General features: G+C 36.7%; 2 protein-coding genes across 2 annotated transcripts in view; both read right to left on the reverse strand.

Moving 5' to 3' along the window:
* The window catches only part of LOC139733543 (uncharacterized), a 63,203-nt gene extending 53,401 nt beyond the window's left edge, over positions 1-9,802 (reverse strand). The window contains exon 1 of the mRNA XM_071644350.1: positions 9,731-9,802. The gene's annotated coding sequence lies outside the window, so the exon portion shown is untranslated. The remainder of the gene's footprint in view (positions 1-9,730) is intronic.
* Positions 1-24,121, reverse strand: part of LOC139733523 (uncharacterized) — a 666,293-nt gene that overhangs the window by 405,934 nt on the left and 236,238 nt on the right. The gene's annotated exons all lie outside the window — the stretch shown is intronic.

Genomic DNA, 24,121 nt, shown 5'->3' on the forward strand with positions numbered 1-24,121 from the left:
TCTCTTATCTTATCTAAATATTGGAAAGAATGCACTAACTCAGGAAAAGTGTGAACTGAGAAAAGAGGCTCTGAAGTACAGTGTCTATTCAAGCGCTTAATCTTTACCAAACCGTGCTGGCTGTGCGATGAATGGGACAAAAAAAAAAAAGGAAGTACACCACCATAGTTACTACAATGAAGGGATTATCAGATTAAACTGAAATTAAGCATACTTGATTAACACATTCTGTCCATAATTAATGCCAACTTTCAAAGCAGTAGCACTATATTTTCGAAAAAGGGACACTAAAGACACACCTAATCACACTATTCTACCAAAATGTTCGAGATAAACTGCTAAAAAAAAGACACATTTTCCCATCCGTTTTATGATACCAAATTTAAGCATAAAGTAAAAGAAAATCTGCTCTTTCAGAAAATATGAAAAAGTCAAGATCGGCTATGTTGACCCATTTCACTTATTTTCAGTCCTCACGCAAAATCAGTGTGTGCGACTTTATGTTCGTTTTGTGGCGCACGGTCACATATATTGTGTTAACAGTGTTGCCACAGTGTTAAATTTCAAACTATTTGGATCATCGCATACAACTCACATAGTCATACGCGGTTACACAGCTTACCACATAATTTTCGCATTGTGTCATAATTATTATGCTGCAGTATGTGGACATGTTGTGCTCATAAAGTTGTCATGGTATGAATTTTCAGACTGTGTGATTAACCACATACTTATTATCCATAGTGACTTGCAGTAATTGCATAATAGGCACATTGTGTCACATTATTGCAGTCCATGGAAATAGCGTCTCCACTGAGATGTCACAGTGTGAAACGATGGACTATGTGCTTTGTCTCCTTCTAGGCCCTAGTCCAATAGTAGTATAACTTTACCACTACACATAATATTCATAATGGGCTACATATTGCAGTCTGTGGGAAAGATGTGTTCACGTAAGAGCACATTTTGTATTCAAAATTATGTGACTTACCACATAGTCTGGTAGGAATGGGGGGTCCCCATGCACCCCCCGAACACATTTTTTTAACTTACTTTTTTGTAACCCTTAGGGTGTCTAGTTAATGAATTTTTTTGTTCCCAAGAAAAAATCGTGTCCCATGGGGGTCATTGGCGGCCATCTTGGCAGCCATCTTGGATTTTCAGGGAAAATCATTATTTTCGATAACTTTTGAACTACACAGCATAAAATTAGAAATAAAGCATTTCTTCAGGGTAAATGTGACACGAGGAATCGATTGCAATGGTTATTTACATGATTAAAGCAAGTTTGAAACAAGAAAAGCCTAAAAATATGCAAATTTCGGTGTCATTTTCGCCGAAAAATACCCAAATAGTTTAACTGTTCAATTACACAACATACAGGGACAAATAAAACAGTACTCCAGAGTTAATACGGCACGAGGAATCGTTTGAGTTATTTACATGATTAAATCAGGTTACATACAAGAAAAGTCCAAAAATGCGAGGAAAACCAGTGTCGTTTACTCTAGAAATATTCCCAAGTAGGACATATACATAAACATGACAATCTCATACCTCCTAAGAGTAAACTAACTACTTTTTCTTAACAGTCTGGCAGGAACGGGGGACGTCCCATGCACCCTCCTTTTTGTATCCCTTAGGGTGTCTATTTGATTTTTTTTTGTTTTGTTTACAAGTAAAAATCATGTCACATGGGGGTCATTGGCAGCCATCTTGGATTTGCGAGGAATAGCATTAATTTCTATAACTTTTGAACTTTCCAACATACAAGGACATATAAATAATATCTCCAGGGTAAATTTGGCATGAGGAATCGATTGAGATGGTTATTCACATGATTAAAACGAGTATGATACATGAAAAATCCAAAAATGCGAAAAAAAAAAACAATGTCGTTTACTCTGGAAATTGCCCAAATAATCCATATACATACATGACAATTATATACCTCATATGATTGACTAACCACTAAAGTCTTAATAGTCTTGTAGGAATGGGGGATCCCCATGCACCCCTCAGGGTGTCTATTTGATTTTTTTTTTTGTTTCCAAGTAAACATGGGGGGGGGGGGGGTCATTGGCGGCCATTTTTGATTTGAGAGGAAAGTCAGTAAATTCTGTAACTTTTGAACTTTACAACATACAGAGATAAATATAACATTTCTTCAGGGTAACTGTGTCATGAGAAATCGACTGAGATGGTTATTTATATGATTAAAGCAAGTTTGATACAAGAAAGGCCAAAATACGAAAAATTTGGTGTCATTACACTGTAGAATACCCCAAATCCGTATGGATACATGACAGACTACCTCAAAAAAATGACTTAGCACTTTGTCTTTAGATCATAGCTCAAATATGGTGTTTTGTATATAAAAAAAAAAAGATGCAACATGCAACTCTAAGCATTTTGACGCCTCACTTGTTGAAATCAAATGAAAAATGTAAGCACGATGGCAATTCATATGCAGATACCCCTAAAATAGCAGATCAAAAGAGGTGAACATACAAATTTTGATCACAACATGTGAAAGTGACTAATCAACAAAATTCAAACCTAAAATATAATGGAACACTTTTTGTGTGCATCTTTTATTTTTATCTAATTTTGTATTTGAAGAGTTTGAGTAAGGGTATTTTTATAAAGGAAATCACTGTGTCAAAATGCTCTGTCGGTTTCACCAATTTAGGTGCCAGATTGTTATCATTAAAACTTATTTAAGATTAAGTTAAAAATGGTTCATTCAAACGTATTTGTTTAAAGCCTTCCTGTCTGAAAAAAAAATATGAATTTTACTTGACAGTCAGAAATCCACTCTATATGTATAATATATATATATATATATATATTATATAAATATATATATATATATATATATATATATATATATATATTATATAAATATTATATATATATATATATGTATATATATTTGCCGTTTTGGTTTTTCATACATATCAAGTATGGAATTAACGCATATCGAAAAAAGTAAGACAATATGACTTTACTTTGTCTAAAGTATTCTGAATTCTCATCCTGTGCAATCATACAAACCACAGATGCGGTAAGCGATATGTTAGCTTCTGGATTTACACTTCTGTAATTTCCAGTCATCATCAATACGATCATTGTAATCAATATCTGGCTCCTCCTCTTCATCCTCCTCTGTCTACGCAGTAACTTTCTGAAGCAAGTCAATGAGGGAAGGGGAAGGATAGGGCCACTTGGCCACACCGGATCCATGATACCGAAGGCTGTCTTCTGCCACCTTTGTCCAGGATGAACGAGGTAGCGCACCAGAAGATTGGCTAGTCAGATCGCTTGAAGATGGCAAGGTGGTACCCGTCGTTCACACATTGAAAGTGTGAAATAAGGTTGCCTCTGCCAGGTGGGAGCAAGGAGAAATCCACCTTGGATTTGGTCATCAGTTGCTCGCCCTGTTCCACCATCTGTTTCAGCATGATGCTGCGAACGCCATTATAATAGACTTCTCCCGGGCCTTGCTATACATTTTAGGCATGTGAATGCTTCAATGTCATCTGTCACCTCTGGCTCCACAGACCACCCTTCACCAAGATTTGTGAGGAAAAAACACTCAACTTGGCATATTGTAAAGTCGTATTCTAAGATTTCAGTAGTCTTTAATATGATATAATACTGAGCAACTTATTAGATTTCAGTAAAATACTTCTGAAATCATCATATCAAACAACTCTCACCTGAATGCTATGTGGGTGGCTTTGTAGATTCTTTAGGAGTCCAACTTTTCCCAACCCATGAAGGCACTTTAATTCTTACATCTTCCCCGGTGAAAACATTTATACTATTGTACAGTCCAAGTATTTTGGTACAGTAATGAGCTCCCTTTTATTCTATATGCAAGTTAATTGACATTCACAACCTGGCAATACGTGACCGTCCGTTTATTAAGAAAGATACTACATTGTAGAATGGATTAAGCATGGACCAAGGGGATCAAGAAAATGTGTGTCTGAATTCTTCGCCAAAGCTACCTTGTATCCAAGCTTAGCAGCGCACTTGAGGTAGAGCACGACCCTGGTGTCCGTCTCCTTATACTGCATTAGACAGTCACTCATGGATATTGCACCGTTGTCTCCTGGAACATGACACTGTGTAAACAAAAGGAATGTATAACAGAAATCACATTCTCTGAAGCTTAAGTGATTCCTGTGACATTCTTTTTGTTCATCCAATCATCACAGGGGACAAAAAGCTCTGTCCATGAGCTGCTGTCTAACCAGGAGAAAGACACCAGGGTAGCGCCCTACCTCGAGTATTCCACTATTAAGCTTGGGTGCAAAGCAGCTGTGGTAAGGAAACCAGACACAGGCATTTTCTTGATCTTCTTGCACCATGCTTACTCCGTCACCCTCACTATCTTTCTTGATAAATGGACTGTCGAGCATTGCCAGATTGTGAATGTCGTTGAACTGGCATACAGAATCAAAGGGAGCTGGCTACTGTACCACAATATACTTGGACTACATGTGTTTACAGGGGAAGATGTAACAAGTGCCTTCAAGAGTAGGGGCAAAGTCGGACCCCTAACGAATCTACAAAGCCACCCCATGTAACACACAGCATATTATGATTTCTGCAATATTTTACTGAAATGTGGTAAATTGTTCAATATTACATTATAATGAACACTGCTGAAATCTTAGAACATGACTTTCAAATGTGCCAATGTTTTTATCCCCCACTCAAATCTTGGTGATGGGTGGTCTGTAGAGCCAATAAGAGGTGACAGAAGACATTGGAGCATTCACATGCCTAATGTATGACCAAGGAGGTATGGTTTCTCTCATATAAACCTCCTTGGTATGACCATAAGAGCTGGAGAAGGCTATTTACAGCAGCATCATCCAAAGTAAATGATGGGGGAGGGCGAACAAATGACGACAAACTCCAATGGGGATTTCTTCATGCTCCCACCTTGCAGAGACAACTTTATCCCACACATTAAATGTGTGACCCTTTGCCTTGCCATCCTAAAGAGATCTGACCAACCAATCTTCTAATGCCCTATGACCACTTTGAACCTGGGCAAGGATAGCAGAAGATAACCTTTGTTATGATGGAGCCAGTGTGGTCAAGTGGCCCTTTCTTTCCGACCTCCCTCATTGACTTGCTTCAGAAAATTACTGAGGAGATGAAGGAGGATGAAGAAGAGGAGCCAGACATTGATTACAATGATCGTTTTGATGATGACTAGAAATTAAAGAAGTGTGAAATTAAAAGCTGATATATCGCATAACCGCTTCTGTGGTTTGTACAGATACACAGGATGAGAATTCAGAATACTTTTAGGAAAGTGAAGTCATATTGTGTTTCTGTATTTTTTCAATATACGTTAATTCCGTACTTCATGGAAAGCATATACACATGTCACAGATGTTAAAATATATAGATGATGACTGGCGGCGGAGGGAACATACCCAATATTCCATCCGAAGGGTTTGAAATGCTATTGAGGGAGGTTATAAGTGTGGTGTGGTCCTAGGCCTTAATTCTGTCATTTGTTACGTGAAAATGTTTTTCCATGGAAGAACATTACAAGAATGTTCGCCCATGGGCGACCATAACGAATGTACCTCCATCACGTGACTGTGTTCAGCCAATCACTAATCGGTATTTGACTAACCCATTTAAAATATCATTTTGTCTTTTGAAAGTAGCTTGAATATTGTGTCTTGTATCAGACAACTTTTCACCGAATTCGAAAGAAAATTAATTCCAATCAATGTGAACTTGAATGTATACAGGATGTAAGCACAAAAGCGATTCATATGCAAATATTTCTAAATTGAAGTAGCAGCAATCCACATTGATTTACAGTCCCTATTCACAGGGTAGATTTTCGGCTGTCAAATGAAAATTTTCTCTTTGTTTTCGGACAATAAGCTTTCAACAAATACATTTGAATGAATTGCTTTTTTTAACCTGAGTATAAACTAAAAATATTTTGGCATCTAAATTTTTGAAATCGGCTCAAGATTTTGGCACAGTGATTGTTTCCTTGAAAAAATCCCAACTCAAACTCGTTTTCATTTCATGCATTCATTCATTCATTTCATTCATTTATTTTTCATTTCCAACAAAAACATATAAATATATTACAGAAATTGAATACAGTACATAAATTCCACCATAATACAAAATAAAGGATAAGTTTACAGAAAAATTGTAAGTATACGAAAATGTTGAAAATGGGCAGGAATGCTAAAAAGCTCGGTTTGTAGGATACATTCCCCCCACACGTAATACAAGAAATTATATGATCGATTGACTGATATACATTGAAAATGGATGAAACAGAGAAAAAACCTATAATTATGTCAAGACAGTTGAAGAGGTCTACTTATATGCCGTTGATGTTTTAACACATGTAATTAAACGCTACCATGTGTCATGAATCTTTCAAAATAATGGCCTCCTACGTTCACTTCACTTCACACATGCATGCATGTTCACATGTATGCTTTTTTATTTTCACTTCCAATCAATATACACAGGTAATACACAATGAAACGAAATTGAACGCGCACAAAGAATGTTAAATTACAGTTCAAGTTTTATCTTTGTCCATTAGTCGCTTTCACGTGTTGTGATCAACATCATTATTACGTGTCACCTCCTTTTAAGGGTAGTTGCATATGAATTACCATAGTGCATAAATTCTTATTCGATTTCACCAAGTGAGGGGATAACAATGCTTGAAATTAATTTTCTCTTCAGATTTTATTTAATGTTTTTGACACAAAAAAAAAAAGGCCTATTTGGGCAATGATCAAAAGACAAAGTTGTTAGTCACTTTGTGAGGTAGCGATCGGTGTAACCGATATAGATTTTTTCGTATTTTGGACTTTTCTTGTATGAGACGTTTTTTAATCAGGAAAATAACCATCTCGCTCGATTCCTCATGTCACATTTACCCTGAAGAAATGTTTTATCATTCCTTGTATGTTGGAAATTTCAAAAGTTATAGAAATTAATGATTTTCCTTGGAAATTCAAGATGGCCGCCAATAACTCCCATGTGACACGATTTTTACTTGAAACGAAAAAAAATCATCAAATAGACACCCTAAGAGATAGAAAAAGGAGGGTGCATGGGACCCCTCCCCCATTTCTACCAGACTGTTAAGAAAAAGTGGTTAGTCACTCTTTGGTGGTATGAGATTTTCATGTACATGTATATGGACTACTTGGGAATATTTCTAGAGTAAACGACACTGGTTTTCCTCGCATTTTTGGACTTTTCTTGTATGTAACTTGATTTAATCATGTAAATGACTATCTCAAACGATTCCTCATGCCGTATTTACTCTGGAGTACTGTTTTGTTTTTCCCTGTATGTTGTGTAATTGAAAAGTTAAACTATTTGGGTATTTTTCGGTGAAAATGACACCGAAATTTGCATGCTTTTAGGCTTTTCTTGTTTCAAACTTGCTTTAATCATGTAAATAGCCATTGCAATCGATTCCTCGTGTCAAGTTTACCCTGAAGAAATGCTTTATTTCTAATTTTATGCTGTGTAGTTCAAAAGTTATCGAAAATAATGATTTTCCCTGAAAATCCAAGATGGCTGCCATGATGGCCGCCAATGACCCCCATGGGACACGATTTTTTCTTGGGAACAAAAAAATTCATTAACTAGACACCCTAAGGGTTACAAAAAAGTAAGTTAAAAAAATGTGTTTGGGGGGGTGCATGGGGAACCCCCATTCCTACCAGACTAACATAGAAATCACAGTTACCAGAGCTTACCATAATAATGACCACAGTTAGTGTGCCACACACTATAATAGGTGAAACTTGTGTGCCCACAGTCGCGTTGTCACGGTGTGGAATTCTAGCCTATGTATTTATCCAACGAAAATCACATAATGATCACAGTTACTCCAGCTTGCCACACAAGAATCTGATTGTGTCACATATTGTAGTATTTTGCAATACCATGTGTCCGCCAAATTGCATAGTGTGAAATTCTAGGTTTTGTGGTTTCTCACCCAAAGGTCACACTCGTCATTTACCATAGCTTGTCAAAAAAAAAAAAAATACCACAGAACGTGTCACAAGTTTTAGCATGTTGAAATGTAGTGTTGCCGATTTTTCGCATTATACACAGACCCACAAGTGAATGGAAATTGGGTACGTCATTAAAATTATGATAATAATATTGCCGGGTAAGACATTTATTCACAATTTCAACGGGACATAATAATATCACAGGACGATACCACACTGCAGTACCACACAGGATCACCACACAGCAAAATCACATAGCATCGCATAGCAGTACCACACTGCAATAGTAAACAAAAGTACTAAACAACAAAACCAGAGAAAATACAACAGAAAGTACAGCCGGAAAATACCACAGGATATTCTTGTGGTATTCTGTCGCCCATTCCACAGGACTACCACAGGACAATGCCAAACAGCAGTACTGCACAGGAGTTCCACACAGCAAAACCACATAATATAATACAGCAGTAGCACATGCCAATACTTAATACCACACAGCAATAACATAAGGCCAAACTGCACAAAATGCAATCAAGTGTACCACAGAAAAATACTGCAAGTTATCCTTGCGTGTGTTTGTTTGTTTGTGTTTCCCTTGGTATACTATAGCAAAGAACTATCACAAGATAATACAATGTACCACAGTGCACTACCTCACAGGAGTACCACGCAGGAATTACAACTGGAATTTAAAAAGACGAACAAAGCACACATATACTCCAGAATTTAATTCGTTGATGAGTTATGCTGTGAACAATAACAATTGATTTAAGCAGGCGGTATCTAACCTGGCCTATGTTTATTATAAGTATGATATTGCATAACTGTATATGCCGTCAATACCCTGTGTGGGAAATCGCACGCAAACTACCAATACGGTCATGAGTCACACAGAAGCCACAATTAGAATACATACTTATGGGCATTGGTACGCATGATTCTCAGCATGTAATTGATCTCAAAACAATCTTTAAATTCGCTTTCCTCCTTTTTCTCTAAAGCTTAATTTACTAATTCTCTTTTCAATATTCGTTGTATTCGTTTTTTGTTTCTATTACAGAGAGAAATACATGTAGGGAGGTCAAATTTTTAGCAAGTTATATAAAACCTTAAAGCTTAGGGCTAACTATCCTCAGTTATACGGGGAATTTATAAGATTAATTTTTTCAAGTATATTTTTTTTTCTGTTGATTTTAAGCTTGGTGGTCATTAGTATAGCAATCAAATTACTACATCATGAACTATCCAGATATTTTTTGTGTCGCCGTATTTCTTCAAACAAAATTTGAATAAGTTATTGTGGGCTAATATCTAGAGGTGATTTAGGATATCTAAGCATCAAAGGTAATATATTTGTTATTCAACATACATTTTTTTTTTTGCATAAAATTGTACAAAACAGAATAATTACGAGAAACACTAGTCTGGTTTGCCTCATTTCAGTTCAAATCATGCGATTGCGGACTGAATCAGACCAATATTCAAATTCTGTAAAATACAAAAATGGAATAATATTAAGCAGCAAACAGACTTCCTTCATACGCAGTGACAGACATTTTCGAAATTTGGTAGGTATTTGGTTGACTGTCGATTTGAAGAAGCTTTGTTTTTATTACTCGGCTTGGAATCGACAACGTTAAACTGAGTGCAGAATCAAGAAAATGAAGCTGTCTTACCGTGTCCAATTTGGCTGCAGAAAAGAGTAACAGCCAATGTTAACAGGAGAGTGAGGTCGTATCTTCTATCCATGTTAGGTAGTCAAAGAGAGAAATATTTTGTCAGAGAAATGAGCTAAATGCACGTGAAACTGTTATGCTCCGATAGACTGCGAAGGAATCCCAGTTATCACATTTTTTTGGGGGGGAAAATGGTTACAGTCAAACATACCCAAAGCAGCGTGTCTTTCCGAGACAGACGAAATTGCTTTGTTAAATGAATGCGTGGAAGTTTATGTGACGTTCAGTTGACGCTCAGTGAACTCCCCGACTCAGCGGATCGCTTGCTTATTATGTCTGATGGCTTTGCATTTCCAGCATGATGTCTCATACAGCTTTCGTTTGGCACAGTTCTGTTCGTAGGAGACGTAACTGTTTACTCGTATCTTCCATGAGTATCATTGTACAATACACACATTATTCTCACAAATCCAAAGGCAGACCTCCAATATGAATATTCAGGAGTACTTTCTGTACAATTGGATTGCGTGGAGTCTTCGAAAGACCAGTTTGTAAAAACACTTTGCGCATGAGCAGAAAAAAGGTCATTATTTATGTACTAACAGGCATTTGGGTTTGCAAATTCACGGAGATTACCATCTATGATGCGATTGTTATTCATGTGCTCCATGTCCAATTGGTGCTTGCCAGCACATCAACATGACAGCCACTAGGAAATAGGCTGTTATGGCATCCAATACAAAACAATGAAATTTATGCCTGCTGAATTGTCAAACTCTGGAGTATTCTGATCACCTGATCTCAACGCAAGCTCATTTTTTGTGTGAACATGAATTCCAAATTATTGTTACGTCGGACAAGCTTATGCATTTTGACGCTTTCAAAACAAATGAAGTGCCTATAAACAAACTGTGAGAAAAACAAAGAAAGATCATTTGTACCAAAGTGCATGGAAAATGAGCTATGTAATTGTGAACGGGCTTGTTTAGTATTTCAGCGCCATTATATCTAGGATTATAAAATGGTGCAGATGCAAAGACTTACAAAGGAAATCTTATGAATGACACTATCTACACCTTTTTTCATGGATTCAAATACCTAAATAGATCAGTAACATAGCTATGTTTTATCTGACAGCAAATCAAACTAACGTTACCTACAACACTAACTGTAACACACACCTAATTATGCAAAATATTGAACCTAAACTTTTTAAGGAAGTAGACCTAATGTTCAGACCTACAAGATGTCACTGAAACAGAATCAAAATGGCTCTAATTTGTCACCTAGTATGATATTGCTAAGAACGTTATGGACAGCTTTTAGAAATGGTTCTTTATAGAATTAGTCCTGGGAGAACCTCTTGAAGATTTCAACAACAACAACAAAATACAGTTGATGACATGAATTAAGGAGCCTTGTATGTTTGTGTTTGTCTGTTTGCTTGTTTATACTTTTGTTCTCACAAGTAATACAATACTCCTAAACCTCGTAAGCTATAGTAACTTTTTTTTTCTTGTCATCTCCAGTGTCATTATCATTTGCAAACTTTGCGATGGTATCTTTTGGTGAACACTTTCATTCGTCTACTTTGTTGTTTCCTGACACGTCTGAAGGGGGAGATTATTTATAAGAAATGGACGGCATCTTAAACAAAAATAGATTGGAACATAATGGGTTACTTTGAGCTTGCTCGATCTTAGAGCTGGCATTGTCATAATCTCCAAAACAACGTCAAAAAACAAACAAACAGACAGATTAACCCAAGCCATACCAATCGTCGTTTTCTCCCATACTAAATTCTCTTTTATGTTAGAAACTTTTCAATATGCGATGAAATTTTGAGATTCATTTGACAAAAAAGGTGATTTCTGTAAAATTCATGAACTCAAGGGGAAAACAGACATAGACGAGAAGGTCTTGCATTTCACGAGAATGAAAGAACAAAATAAAGATATTACCAATGCGAATTTTTTTTTCAATTTGTCCCCTTCTCAAAATGACATTTGCTAAGATCGCAACTGCTGATTAACAAACACGTTGGAAAATTGCTATGAACAAACACGTCAGAAAATTAGGAATCAGTGGGACTCGAAACTGTCACCTACTGTTCTCCGGGCAGTGACATTACCACCAGGCTGTCCCTGGTTGCCGGCAGTGACACGATGGATATGGATCAAATACCGAAGCTCCGAAATTCCTGCATTGTTATGTTGAGTAGTCTAATGCAAAAGTCACAGAGACAGCCCGGATCACCCCGGAAAACCCGGATCTGATCCGGGGTGATCCGAGGAGAGATCCGTGTTGACACCTTGGTGTTTGTCCGTGTCAATGCCGCGCTCTTCCGGCCTTATTCGTGTAGCTGCCGTGTTGATACCGTGTACACAGTCATACTAACGCTCGTCGACACTCCATCGAGGTATAAACTATCCCAGATCTCACCGGATCTCCCCGGATCACCGTGTATATCCTTGAGCATCCGTGTTTATATGTGAGTGGGGCATGAGGCGGATAAGGCATACTAAAAAATTAAAAAAAAAATAAAAAACATGAAGGAAAGATAAGCATCATTCAGATGGGTGAAGGTTCAGATGCGATTTACTGACGTATAGTCACATTTAAAGTCCTCAGCGATAAGCGCGATGATCGGGGTAGTTCCGGGATAGTTTTGTCCTGGATGGAGCGTCGTCGAGCGTTGATGACTTTACACACAGTATCAACACGGCAGCTAAACTGATAAGGCCGAAACAGCACGGCATCTACACGACATCTATACATCATCTACCCAGAATCTACATGGCATCTAAACGACACTTACACGGACCAACACGGCAATCCCCGCCGGATGACGCCATATGTTTATGACCTTCAACAGTTTTTGTGTTCGCCTCCTAGATGCCCAAGGATGACAGGAATCAGGAAATGAACAAGAATCCCTTCCCGGATCACCCCGGAGTGATCCGGCATGTCTATGTGACTGGTCATCAACGCTCGTTGACGCTCCATGCAGGGCGAAACTGTCCCCGAACTCCCCGGATCATCGCGTAGATTGAGGATCCATTATGGACTGGGGCTTTTATTCGCAACTGTTGATCTGTTAATTAACAAACATGTAGGAAAAAAGGCTCTATTCCCACTGGTTACCCTTTTCAGACATGTTTGTTAATGTACAGACCAGTAGTTGAAGCGGGAGACGAATTGAAGAAACTCGCATTTGAACTTTCACCCCAGTGAATGGTATCGTCAATAATGTCTTTCTTTCAAAGACAGTAGAAATACGTCGATTTTGTTCCCATGCAGGCGCAAATCTTATGGCCAGATTAGTTTTCGTGTACTTTCCAAGTTACATTCCACTTTTGCTCCTGAGACAAAGTATATCCGGTCTTATTTTCTCCAAAGGCTGCGATGGGGATTACTGGAACACGTGAAAGGGCTGTGAGAGCGTTTTAGGTAAATTTTAATGTGAGGATTAGTGTAGGTTTTTTTAATATAAAATCATATTTGGATTAACGTGCATATATTTCATGTCAGCAATTATTGTCGTATGGCAAAATGTTATGGAACCACTTTCTATAGTTTATAGTTTTCAATGAATTCTACCCAGGCGAAGTACGTTATGTACCTGATGGTAGTCAGCATTGTAGTATGACGTACACATTTACTGATGTTCAGATAATATAGATCAGCACAATAACTCCTATACCAGCAGCAAACTTGAAATACAAATATGATACCTTGGGCCTAATATTCTCATGCTGTAGTCGAGTATACGTCACTTCCAGCTTAGCTGGCGGGGAAATAAACAGGTTATGTGTAAAGTAGTCTACTGGTGCATAGCTGGAATGTGAATACTTCCATACAAAACATACAGCAAACGAATCTTCGTGGTGATACGCACGACACGGTGTGGGCGTTTAGAACCCTCAGCGTACCATTGACTTTCATATCGATGCTATTTTTAATGAAGAAAGCAATCCTATCTCCCTTACCCAAGTAACGATCGGAACGATACATTTAGTAATGGTCTAAAATATTGGTGCCGAATTTATATCAAGCCAAACTTCCGATATGCCAATTATGCTAAATTCAAAATTGTGTAAAGATTAAAGATTTTATTATAGAATCGAAATTCGTATTCAAACATCTGCCATTGATGTGAAAAAGACTAAACAAATACTTTTCAGGTTTATTCAACACTTCCTTAAAAACAAATGAACATATATTACAGAAAACATTCAGCATTACAATCAATTAGACTACACAAAAGCATTATCATTACAACAACATTCATAAGAAGTATAACAAATCAAAATGATTGGATAGTGTTAGGAGACAACGAATATAAGGCACAGCCTTATATTATTAAAGCCTGTCTCTAGAAAAATATACACATATATTATAATAAATCATGTCATAGAAATATTTTTGATAAATATAAGACATTTAAGCAAGTTGAAACGTGGCTGTACTCACCTATTAGATAAAAATAAAAAGAAATGACTGAAATGTTTTGTGTTTAATCAGTGCATCGCAGTTGTGTAATAACTTTTTTCGGAGTCATTCAAACTGTGATCATTAAATATCATAAATGGGGGATCAGTTTCGGTGTCGTTGTAAGAATTGAAACCGAATGGTCGTGGGAAGAGGTTTGAGTGCAAATGGAGGTGTCTGTTAGTCTAAGAGCTCGCTGATGGTCAATTTACCCCACCAAGCCCAAAAGGTTTGACCCCACAGAGTTGATGGGGCCACCCTTCTCATTGCAAAAATGCCAGTCATCCTCGTCTTTGAGGGCGGGTTTGGCCCCCAGGGACCCGCCAAAAGAGCCCTCCGGCGGGTGTCCAAAGGCCCTCCGGTGGGTGTCCACGGAGCCCATGAACAAACTTGGCCTATATGAATGTCCTATGGGTGTACATAATCAAAATATGAAAACTTACAAAATATCTGGTTGGGGAAGGGGTTGCCAGACCGCTTGTTTGCTGCTTTCACTCAATCCACATTTCTCTTTGGGTTTTGGTTTCATTAAATTCTGAGTATAAAACGTATGATTCCAGGTTATAAATACAATGTATCCACTTCTAATATCTTGAATATTGTCTGGACAGTGAAAACCCACCCTATCCGACTCAGTGACCTGTTGAAAGAAACTTACATAACAATTATTACAGTCATTAACTGCCACAGTACTCTGGCGACAAGTCATATACAAGTAGGCCTCACTTCCTTTGTAATACATGGCTGTACAGTGGTAATGGCGTTTCTCAATGTTTAACTTGGAAATATTGTTGAATTGCTGACACCTGAATGAACACTTCATGGTTGTAGCCCTTTTTTTTTTTTTGCACAAAGCAGGCCACACCACGATATCACACAAGTTGTTTGTAGCCGACATAAACACATTTTTTCTTCTTTTTCGACTCATAATCATGACCCTGCACAGTCCTGTCATCTGAGTAGTAGCAAAGGAAATCAACCCGATCAAAACAAGTTAAATGTCACTGCTCACTTATTTTGTATTCGTTTTGTTTGCTTGTTAATTGTTTGTTTGTTTGGTTGGTTGTTTTTGTTCATGTTGATCTTGCTGTTCAAGTAATTATAGAAGATGGTACCGGTTTGTGGTCATATAACAAAGAAAACATGAAAAGAAGTTTGAGGTTTAATATCATGTTTATGTTGTGTTTGAAAGGACTGTTAACAAAAGAGAGTTCCGTTATCTATACACTGTTCATTTTCTCCATTAAAGATGACTTAGTAATTGATATACACACGCATAGGTTTATTTATTTACAAAAATACATATATTATTAACAGGACAATAAATAATATGTAATCATTATAATTACATGTATTACGTGTTTTCACTTTTTTATTATTAGATAATAAGGAAGAAATACGGTGTGTAAAAGCGAGGAACAATGTTTGAATGAATAAAAATGAAGTCAGAAAATAGGAAGATTGGGTAATAGCGAAGTGAGCCGAGATAAAGAGGAAGGGAGTGTAGCAGAGAGAAGAAAGAGAATAGAAAGAGAGATAGAGTGGGGAAGGCAGACAGCTAAGAAGGAAGCAGACGAAGATTGGAAAATAGATGGAAGGCTGGGACGAACAGTATGATAGTAAGAGGGAGCCGGAGAGAACAGAAATATTGAATAGATTTTGCACAACAAACTAGAAAATATTGGCTTTGGAATGAAATGTAAGAGATTGTTGAGGTTACTGGTAAAGTTGTTCATGTATGCGATTTTTATTTTTTAAGCAATATATTCCTAAAATCAATAAACAGAGGTGATGAAGATAATTAATGTAGTACAAATTTTCTTCAATATGCCTCCCTCCATACAGAGGAATAGAGGCAAACAAATTAAAGACAATCCATACCCAATATTTATGCCTCCGCTACGAAGTGGTGCCGGAGGCCTTATGTTTTCGGGTTGTCCGTCCTTCAGTCCTTCCGTTCGTCCGTCCTTGCGTCCGTCCGTAATGAATTTTGTGGACAAGGTAACTATCAAAACCTGTTGAGGTATCCTAATGAAACTTGGCATGTATGTGTATCAGGGGGTGAAATTGTGCCTATCAACTTTTGGGTGCACATGCTGAAGGTCAAAGGTCAAAAGGTCAAGGTCAAATACATAACATGTCACTATTTCCACCATATCAACACAATGCCTGAAGATATTTTCGTGAAACTTAATGTATAAATGCATTACCCAATTAGGATTCTTTTGTGAAAGTTTGGGTCGTGAGGTCAAAGGTCAAAGGTCAAAAGGTTAAGTAAATATATTAAAACTTCTTTTTTTTTTCTCTGTACCTTGGTAATTGTTCAAGGTATCTTCATGGAACAGAGTATGTTCTCACTGACAGTGATTGTCTAGAGAATGTAGGGTTCATGGGGGTCAAACATCAGGGGTCAAAGGTCAGGTGCAACACTTCAAAATTTTCCATTTCCCTCATGTTTATGCAATGCCAGCAGGATTATTATTTTTTTTTTATCCATGGTATATGCTTTTATAATCTAGAAATTCTCCGGATTTTTTTTTCTTTTTCTTTTATTTTTGCCTCAGAGGTCAAAAGGTCAAAGATCAAGTGAAAGTGCTGTTCTAGAGTTTCCAACATATCTTGGAAGTGGCTCAAGTTATCTTGAAACGTACTACATATTTATGCATGTTCTGCCTGGCAGTGATTATCTTATGAATTTTAGGTTCGAACGCCAAATGAAAATGGTAACAATTTACTACATATTCAATACAGAAACTGCACCTTTTCTCCATACCTTGGAAATTACTTGATGCATAAATGTGTATGAACGGGTCAAAGTCAAGTCCTTAAATCCCCAAATACTTGCTCTCCTATTCATCCAGTTAAATCAAGGTGAAGGAAAGTGAACATTCAACACATTTGTGACAAACTTGTCACTTTAATATTTTGCCAATTTTGTGAAAATGTAATCACAAATTGTTCACATGTACTATCTAGACCTATTAGGAGAACCATCCATTATGGCGGAGGCATACCAGTCGCCAAAGTGAAATTTCTAGTTTTATGATTTTTATGATGAATTTATGATTATGTCTTCGTATTTTCTACCCATATACAGCATGTAAGTTCAGATAACTCATTCTGTAACATCATTTTGTGACACAAGCTGTTACATTTTTTTTCTATGACGTGTGTCTTCGTATTCTAGACGAAAGACTCATGGGAGATACGTATTAAATTGTTTATTAATATAAAGAATGTTGAAACATATCTTTATATTTGTGTGTGTTGTGTATAGATACATGTGTATACAATACAGATTATTAAAGTATCAAAAATTACAAAGTCTATGTTGAGGAATAAACAAAAAAAATATTAATCTGTCATGTCCGTCGCATCTACATAAGGAGAGAGGGGCAACTTATGTGATTGAAATACAACATGACAGAAATAAAAAAAATTATTAGACTAATATAATATATATATTACACTAGGCGTTTTTACTACTCTGGAGGGTAATGCACGTGCCAGATATGACACAGGTGTTTAGGGGTATGATCTTTAATTTCCCTCCCATGACTTATATTTGTATAATAGATTAAGTATACCATCTCCGAATAACAAAAGAAAAAAAGCATAGTTGAGAGTAAATTAGATTGTTATTGGACATCAACAATCTATCAATAATCTCCCAAAGCACACGCAAACAGTCGCAAGCAAAATTTATATAAACCGTAAACAGTCATTGATAAGGAACTGAAAAAAAAAGCTGTTATCAATTTCGAGTAAAGTTACAAGTTCTAGATATTCATTACCATTTGCACAAAATCAGGATGTTGAAAACCCTAAGCCATCCAACTCAGTGTCATGTTTACGGAAACTTAACAGCAGTTTCAGCCATGAGCTACAAGACCACGGGTTCGACATATTTCATACAACACGGCGCGTATTTGTGTCGGTCTCGTGGGCCTTGTTGACTTAGTGTCGGACTCATGGGCTGCATGACTTGTGAGCTGTGTGACTCGTGAGTTGTATGACTGGTAAGCTGTGTGACTTGTGCCTGTATGACTCGTGGGTGTCGGTCTCGTGCCGTGCGCCCGACTGAAACCCTCATTATTTTAGAATGAAACGAATTAGTACCAAACTCTTAAATAGCGCATAATTCTGCACTACATGGCTAATACTAACGAGATTTAAATGCAGACACAAATGCATGAAGGTGGAAAATAGTTCTTTTACCATACATAACATTTCTCCTCATAATGGATAATTGCAACATAAGTTTTCCAACACACCAAAGAGTAGGCCCTATCTCTGCCACACGGAAAGTAACAGGAAAGACATGCAGCCGGTTATATATCAATGCTTCATTGGCAAAATAGATCACAACCTGTACAGGGAACTCCCGCTATAATGTAGCTCTCGTCACAAGTGGTTTACCAGGGTCCTTTTGTTATATTGTTTTATATATATCTAGTTTTTTTTTTCTTAAATAACCAAACAATTATGGTGTGTGAACAAATATACAGTTGTCGATTTTGGAATCTTTACTTTATTGTTTACAAAATATTGGTGTTTCTTATAACAGGAGTGAATTGTATAATTTTGTAACATGCCTTTTCAGTTGGACAGTAATGTAGTGTTACCGATTTATCGATATGGCTGCCGACAAATCAGAGAAAAATGTTTGAGAGAAATGACCTTCAAAAGTAGTATTTCAAGAGATGGCATGGTATAACTACTGTATATGATTCAATATGTTTTGCGATATACATCAAGGAAGCAAAAATACCTTGGCACATTTGTATTACTTGAAATGAAAATATATGCATGACTCATATCAAGGTCTCACTTAACATTTGCATAATTTAGAGTTTGATCACATTTGAAGCTGAATTAGATTGTAACAGTTTTACTATTTTTAATATTATTAACAGTATTGAAATAAACCTTGTAGTTGTATTTCATTGTAGCAGACACCTTACAACTATGTAAAGATAATAATACTCCTTGTGAAACATCATTTGCTGCAAAGTAAATTTTGTCCAACACAAGTAGCAGTCTGCATGATTACAGCACACTCTTTTAATCATTGTTGTTTTTTGTTCTGCCTTCTTGATGCAGGGTCACATTTGAAAGTGCAATAATAGCATAGCAAGATGTGAAATTAACACAGTAAATTCTGGTGGAAAGAACCTTGCTTCAACGAGGTTTCATTGTATTTCGTGACGTCACTTAACTGGGGAATTTTGGCATAGAAAAATTCGAAATATAACACTACAGCAAACAAAAACAAAATACGACAAAGCCATGAGCAACGTAATGGGTATCACAGAAGGTGTTTTATTATCAGACTCTGTTATACAGATTCAACAGTTCCTCTGAAACAGGAACTTTCTATGAACTTGCATGGCCAGAGGAAGTAGTGATACTATCTGTAATATTATATGCAAAGCTAAAACTAATACGTGACAAAGATCGTGTTTGTTATTATACCGGAAGCAGACAAGTAGGATACAACATAAGTGGAGATTTTTGCCTTGTATTCGTTTTGGTGTAAATGACAAAGTGATAATGTGTGTGATTTCTATCCTAGTCTTGGCAATTGAACAGTTATTGACATAAACTTATACATGTAGCATTTTCTTGTATATTATATCAAATTATGGTACTATATTACTATAAGTGGTACTATATTTTGAACCTTACGTGCAGAGTTGTAACTAATACGTGACAAAGATCGTGTTCGTTAGTATACCGGAAGCAGACAAGTAGGATACAATTTAAGTAGAGATTTTAGTCTTGTATTGGTGTGAGAACATAAAGATTTTATACTTTAGTCTTGCCAATTGAATAGTCATTCACATATATGTACATTACCTGTACATACAATTTCAGAGTTTGTGAATTTTTGCCAAAGTGTATGTTTATCTTGTGAAAAACACAACACAAAAGTATAAACAAGCGCAGGTTAATTACACAAGCTAAACTATTTTGCTAAACTCTGTACCATCTTGTACAATGAAAATGTTTACTGCCTCGCCTCTGAGTAGCGGAAGTGAGACGTCGATATTTAATTCCATCGTCGTTTTCGTTGTTGTCAAAAAAAAAATAATGTTGCACTTCCGATAACTCCTCATACCTTTGAGCAGCACCTCGAAATGCAGACCAGGACATAATAGTCATGTGTTATATGGGTGAAGTCCGCTAAGGATAAAGGTCAAAAGTCAGTGACCTTTCCCTGGTAGGCAGTGTACTCATAATACTGTGGTGTACTCTGAATAGCTTGTCACAGCGTTGAGTTGTGAACTCCAAATTCACACCCAGCAAAGAGTCGGGTGTTAAAGATGAGACATCGAGCTGGTGTTAAATTCTCGGCTCGCATTTTTGTTGTTAAATTAACATCACCGGGTGTCACTTCATTATGTATATATACGTAATATTGTTGTTGTCGACATGTATTTTGTTATTGTTCTTTCTGTTGATTTTGTACATCAACAAGGCGAACAAGAATGCTCCAATGATAAAATAGTACTCGATCTTTGAAAAAAAAAAGAAAAGATGTGAACAAATTTGACACCACTGTAACACCAGTTGGAGTTGTTTCAATTGACACTTGGCTGACATTATACTTTCAACATCAACATCAGGGGTATTAAAACAACACCATATAGTGCAACTGTTGAATAAACGCCATCGCAATGTCAAAAATATCACCAGCTATTCAGTGTCAAGCTAACACCAGTAGCAAGTGTTAAGTAAAAACTTTTCAACACGATCAAAACGTACTTTCTTCACCTGATCCACATAACCATTTGTTAGATTTTACAGCCATGGGTTTAATGTAACATCGAAATTTTTAAAGTGCACCAAAGGTATACATGAACTTTAAATGTAAGTCAAGATCGAACACTAGTGTTAATTACGCTCGACAAGGTGAAAGGTAAAAAAGTCCATAAAATTACACACACACAAAATCACAGTGCTAACAAAGATGACAATATAACAGTACAAACTGTACTGCTGTTATGCTGTTATTTTCATATACACATGCATAGCAATCGCTTATACAACATTCCATAAAACTAATCGACTTTTCACAATATCTGTCCTTTCTGCACAAAAAAAGTGTATATCTACTGTTTGAATCTCGAAAGGTGAGGAGACTTAGAAACCACTATACTACTAGTAATCCACGACAGCATGCAACATCAGGTATCGTACATGAATGACGGGGAAGAGCTCAGAAAATGATAAGACTGCAATTCCTTTCACAGAAAATTAAAACCATGAAAACGATCGCTAAATCATTGCTAGAGGATGGCAAAGGCAAGCAACGAGTTATCATTGGAAGTCTGTTTGATCTTACTTGTGAAGACGGAATCCTCCTCTTCAACATACTAGTAGTATCTTGCGTCAGGTTCAGATATACATTGTATTTCATACATTTCTTAGGCTTTTGAGGCGACCAATTTCTAGCAGATCATGATCATTCGATTAGATTGATTAGATTCGAATTGAATTTTGCTCTCATATTGGAGTGTTAACCCACTCTCAAAGTAGTGAGCCCAACCCCGAAGCTGGACCAGAAACCATCAAAATGAAAGGCATCCATGTGACCTTCAGGAAACAAAAAGAGTGTCCACTCAAGTGTGTCATAAGTGTATGTTAACGCGGCAATGATATTATGTTCAAAAATCATTAATAAACATGAACTGGACAAAAGGCGACAATGTCACCGCACTGATGCGGTATCTAAGAGCTGTGAGGTACTACTGTCACAATTTAAAGCAAATTTGTCTCAGCACAACAATGTTCACCTTCTAAACACACGGTAGCCCTTCATACCGAAAGACAGTCTGAAGTAGTAATAATGCTATAACTTTTTTTTTCATGCATATGCAGTTCTATTTCAAACTGCCTGATACCGTCAATATGTCTTGCAACGAAATTAATCCTATACCACACTTAACACAACTATTTGTTCGATTTTTTATTATCATTATTATACGAATATTTGTCCGGGTGTCATTGGAAGACTTTCGTCAGGTATGACTAGAACGTATAGGCAATGAAATAAATTCCCGGTCCAATGTGCCAAACAAATGCTGTTCCGAAGATCCTATGTGCAATGTGATGTATAATCGTTGTGTTCTGCCCTCGTTCTTCAAGGTCTCCAGCGAGTATTACAAGTTTTTTTTTTCTTTCATTTTTTAACACAAAATTCCTCCTTTCAACAATAATTCGAATATCTGTTTTCAGTTGAAGTCACAATACTGTACAAAACCACCGACAACATCAACAACAAAGAATCCAGAGTCAATAATGAATTAAGTCTGTAATAGCTTTCCTACAACGTTTGAGTAATATAGGCATCGCAATTACATATTTCGTAAAAGAGATTTCTTAGAGTTAATCTACAAAGTTTTACGATGGAGTGAGTACAGGATACACGTTTACATAGTTACGTGCGTACGTACTGTTTTCGGGGACAGCAATGTTTTTCGTAGTAAGTCTACTGGCAGCGCATAATAGGTTTTCATCCGAACAAGTTGCTATTCTTCACAATGTAATAGTTAAGATAGCTCTCTCTCTCTCTCTCTCTCTCTCTCTCTCTCTCCGTGTGTGTGTGTGTGTTTGTCTGTCTGTCTACGTCTGTGTCGTGTCGAAATACAGAACTTAATTTTGATAGAAAGAAATTTAAAAAACACCTGATGGAATGCCGATATTCACCTTTGATAGCATAAGAAATCTGGTCGTCCATACATGTGGTCTATACAAGGTATAATCATGTTATTACTATAATTCAACATATGAAATTCAAAATATTCTGTTCATGAAGCAAAGTAAGAGCAATTACAGAAATACACCATAAAAGACTATGAGACATGAGTCCCATATATACATGAGAAGTATATTACAGATGCTCTCATACATAATCAAAGCGATTATGCATTCCTATTCATACAATCATAATTATCACTGACACTATTTACATAAACTACACAACAATCCAAAACAGCATACATGTATTTAATGAAATGTTTATAAATCATGATACCATTTTTCCTTGATAAGCTGAAGTGATAAAACAAAGAAATAGCTTGCTATACTCGCTACTCACTCAGAGTGTGCGTATTGTTTCTTTTTGTAGTATACTTGTACTCTTGTTATCTGTATCCTGAAGCCCATAAATCAATATTCTCGACTCAAATACAATGTATTTAAAAACAAAACATTAGAAAGAGGGGAAAAAAAGTGGATAAAACACATGAAACAGAGTTGTTTCTACAAGACTGATCAAGAAGGATCATGTTGACTTGATCGGATTGATTAGATTCGAATTGAATTTGTTCTCCTACAGGAGTGTTAACCCACTCTCAAAGGAGTGAACCCAAACCCCGAAGTTGGACCGGTACCACATCAAAATGGAAGGTATACATGTGGGCTTCAAGCCCCAAGGACAGCAAGGATGTCCACTCAACTGTATCATTAGTGTTAGTTAACGCGGCATAGATCAGATGTTCAAAAATCGATACGACATGAAGTATTATCTACAGAGGGCGGTAATCTCACCGTATTAATGCGGTATCCACGAGCTGTGAAGTAAACCTGTCACATTGTAATGCGAAATTGTCTCACCAGAACAATATACACCTTTTGAACACACAATAGCCCTACATATCGAAAGACGGTCTAAAACAGCAATAGTGTTATCATTTTTTTTTCATGCATATGCAGCTCTATTTCAAACTGCCTGAAACCATTAATATGTCCTGCAACAAAATTCATCGTACCAAACCGAATACATTTTTTTTTAACGCCAGCGTCTATAACAACGACAATGGTGACAACCAAAACCAATCTAATCGAATTAGTTTTTATTACACGAATATTTGTTCGTGTATCATTGGATGACTT

Source organism: Diadema antillarum, unplaced genomic scaffold (genome assembly GCF_040938485.1).
Source record: "Diadema antillarum isolate AM-2024a unplaced genomic scaffold, OU_Dant_1.0 seq00000481_RagTag, whole genome shotgun sequence".
Classification (NCBI taxonomy): Eukaryota; Metazoa; Echinodermata; class Echinoidea; order Diadematoida; family Diadematidae; genus Diadema; species Diadema antillarum.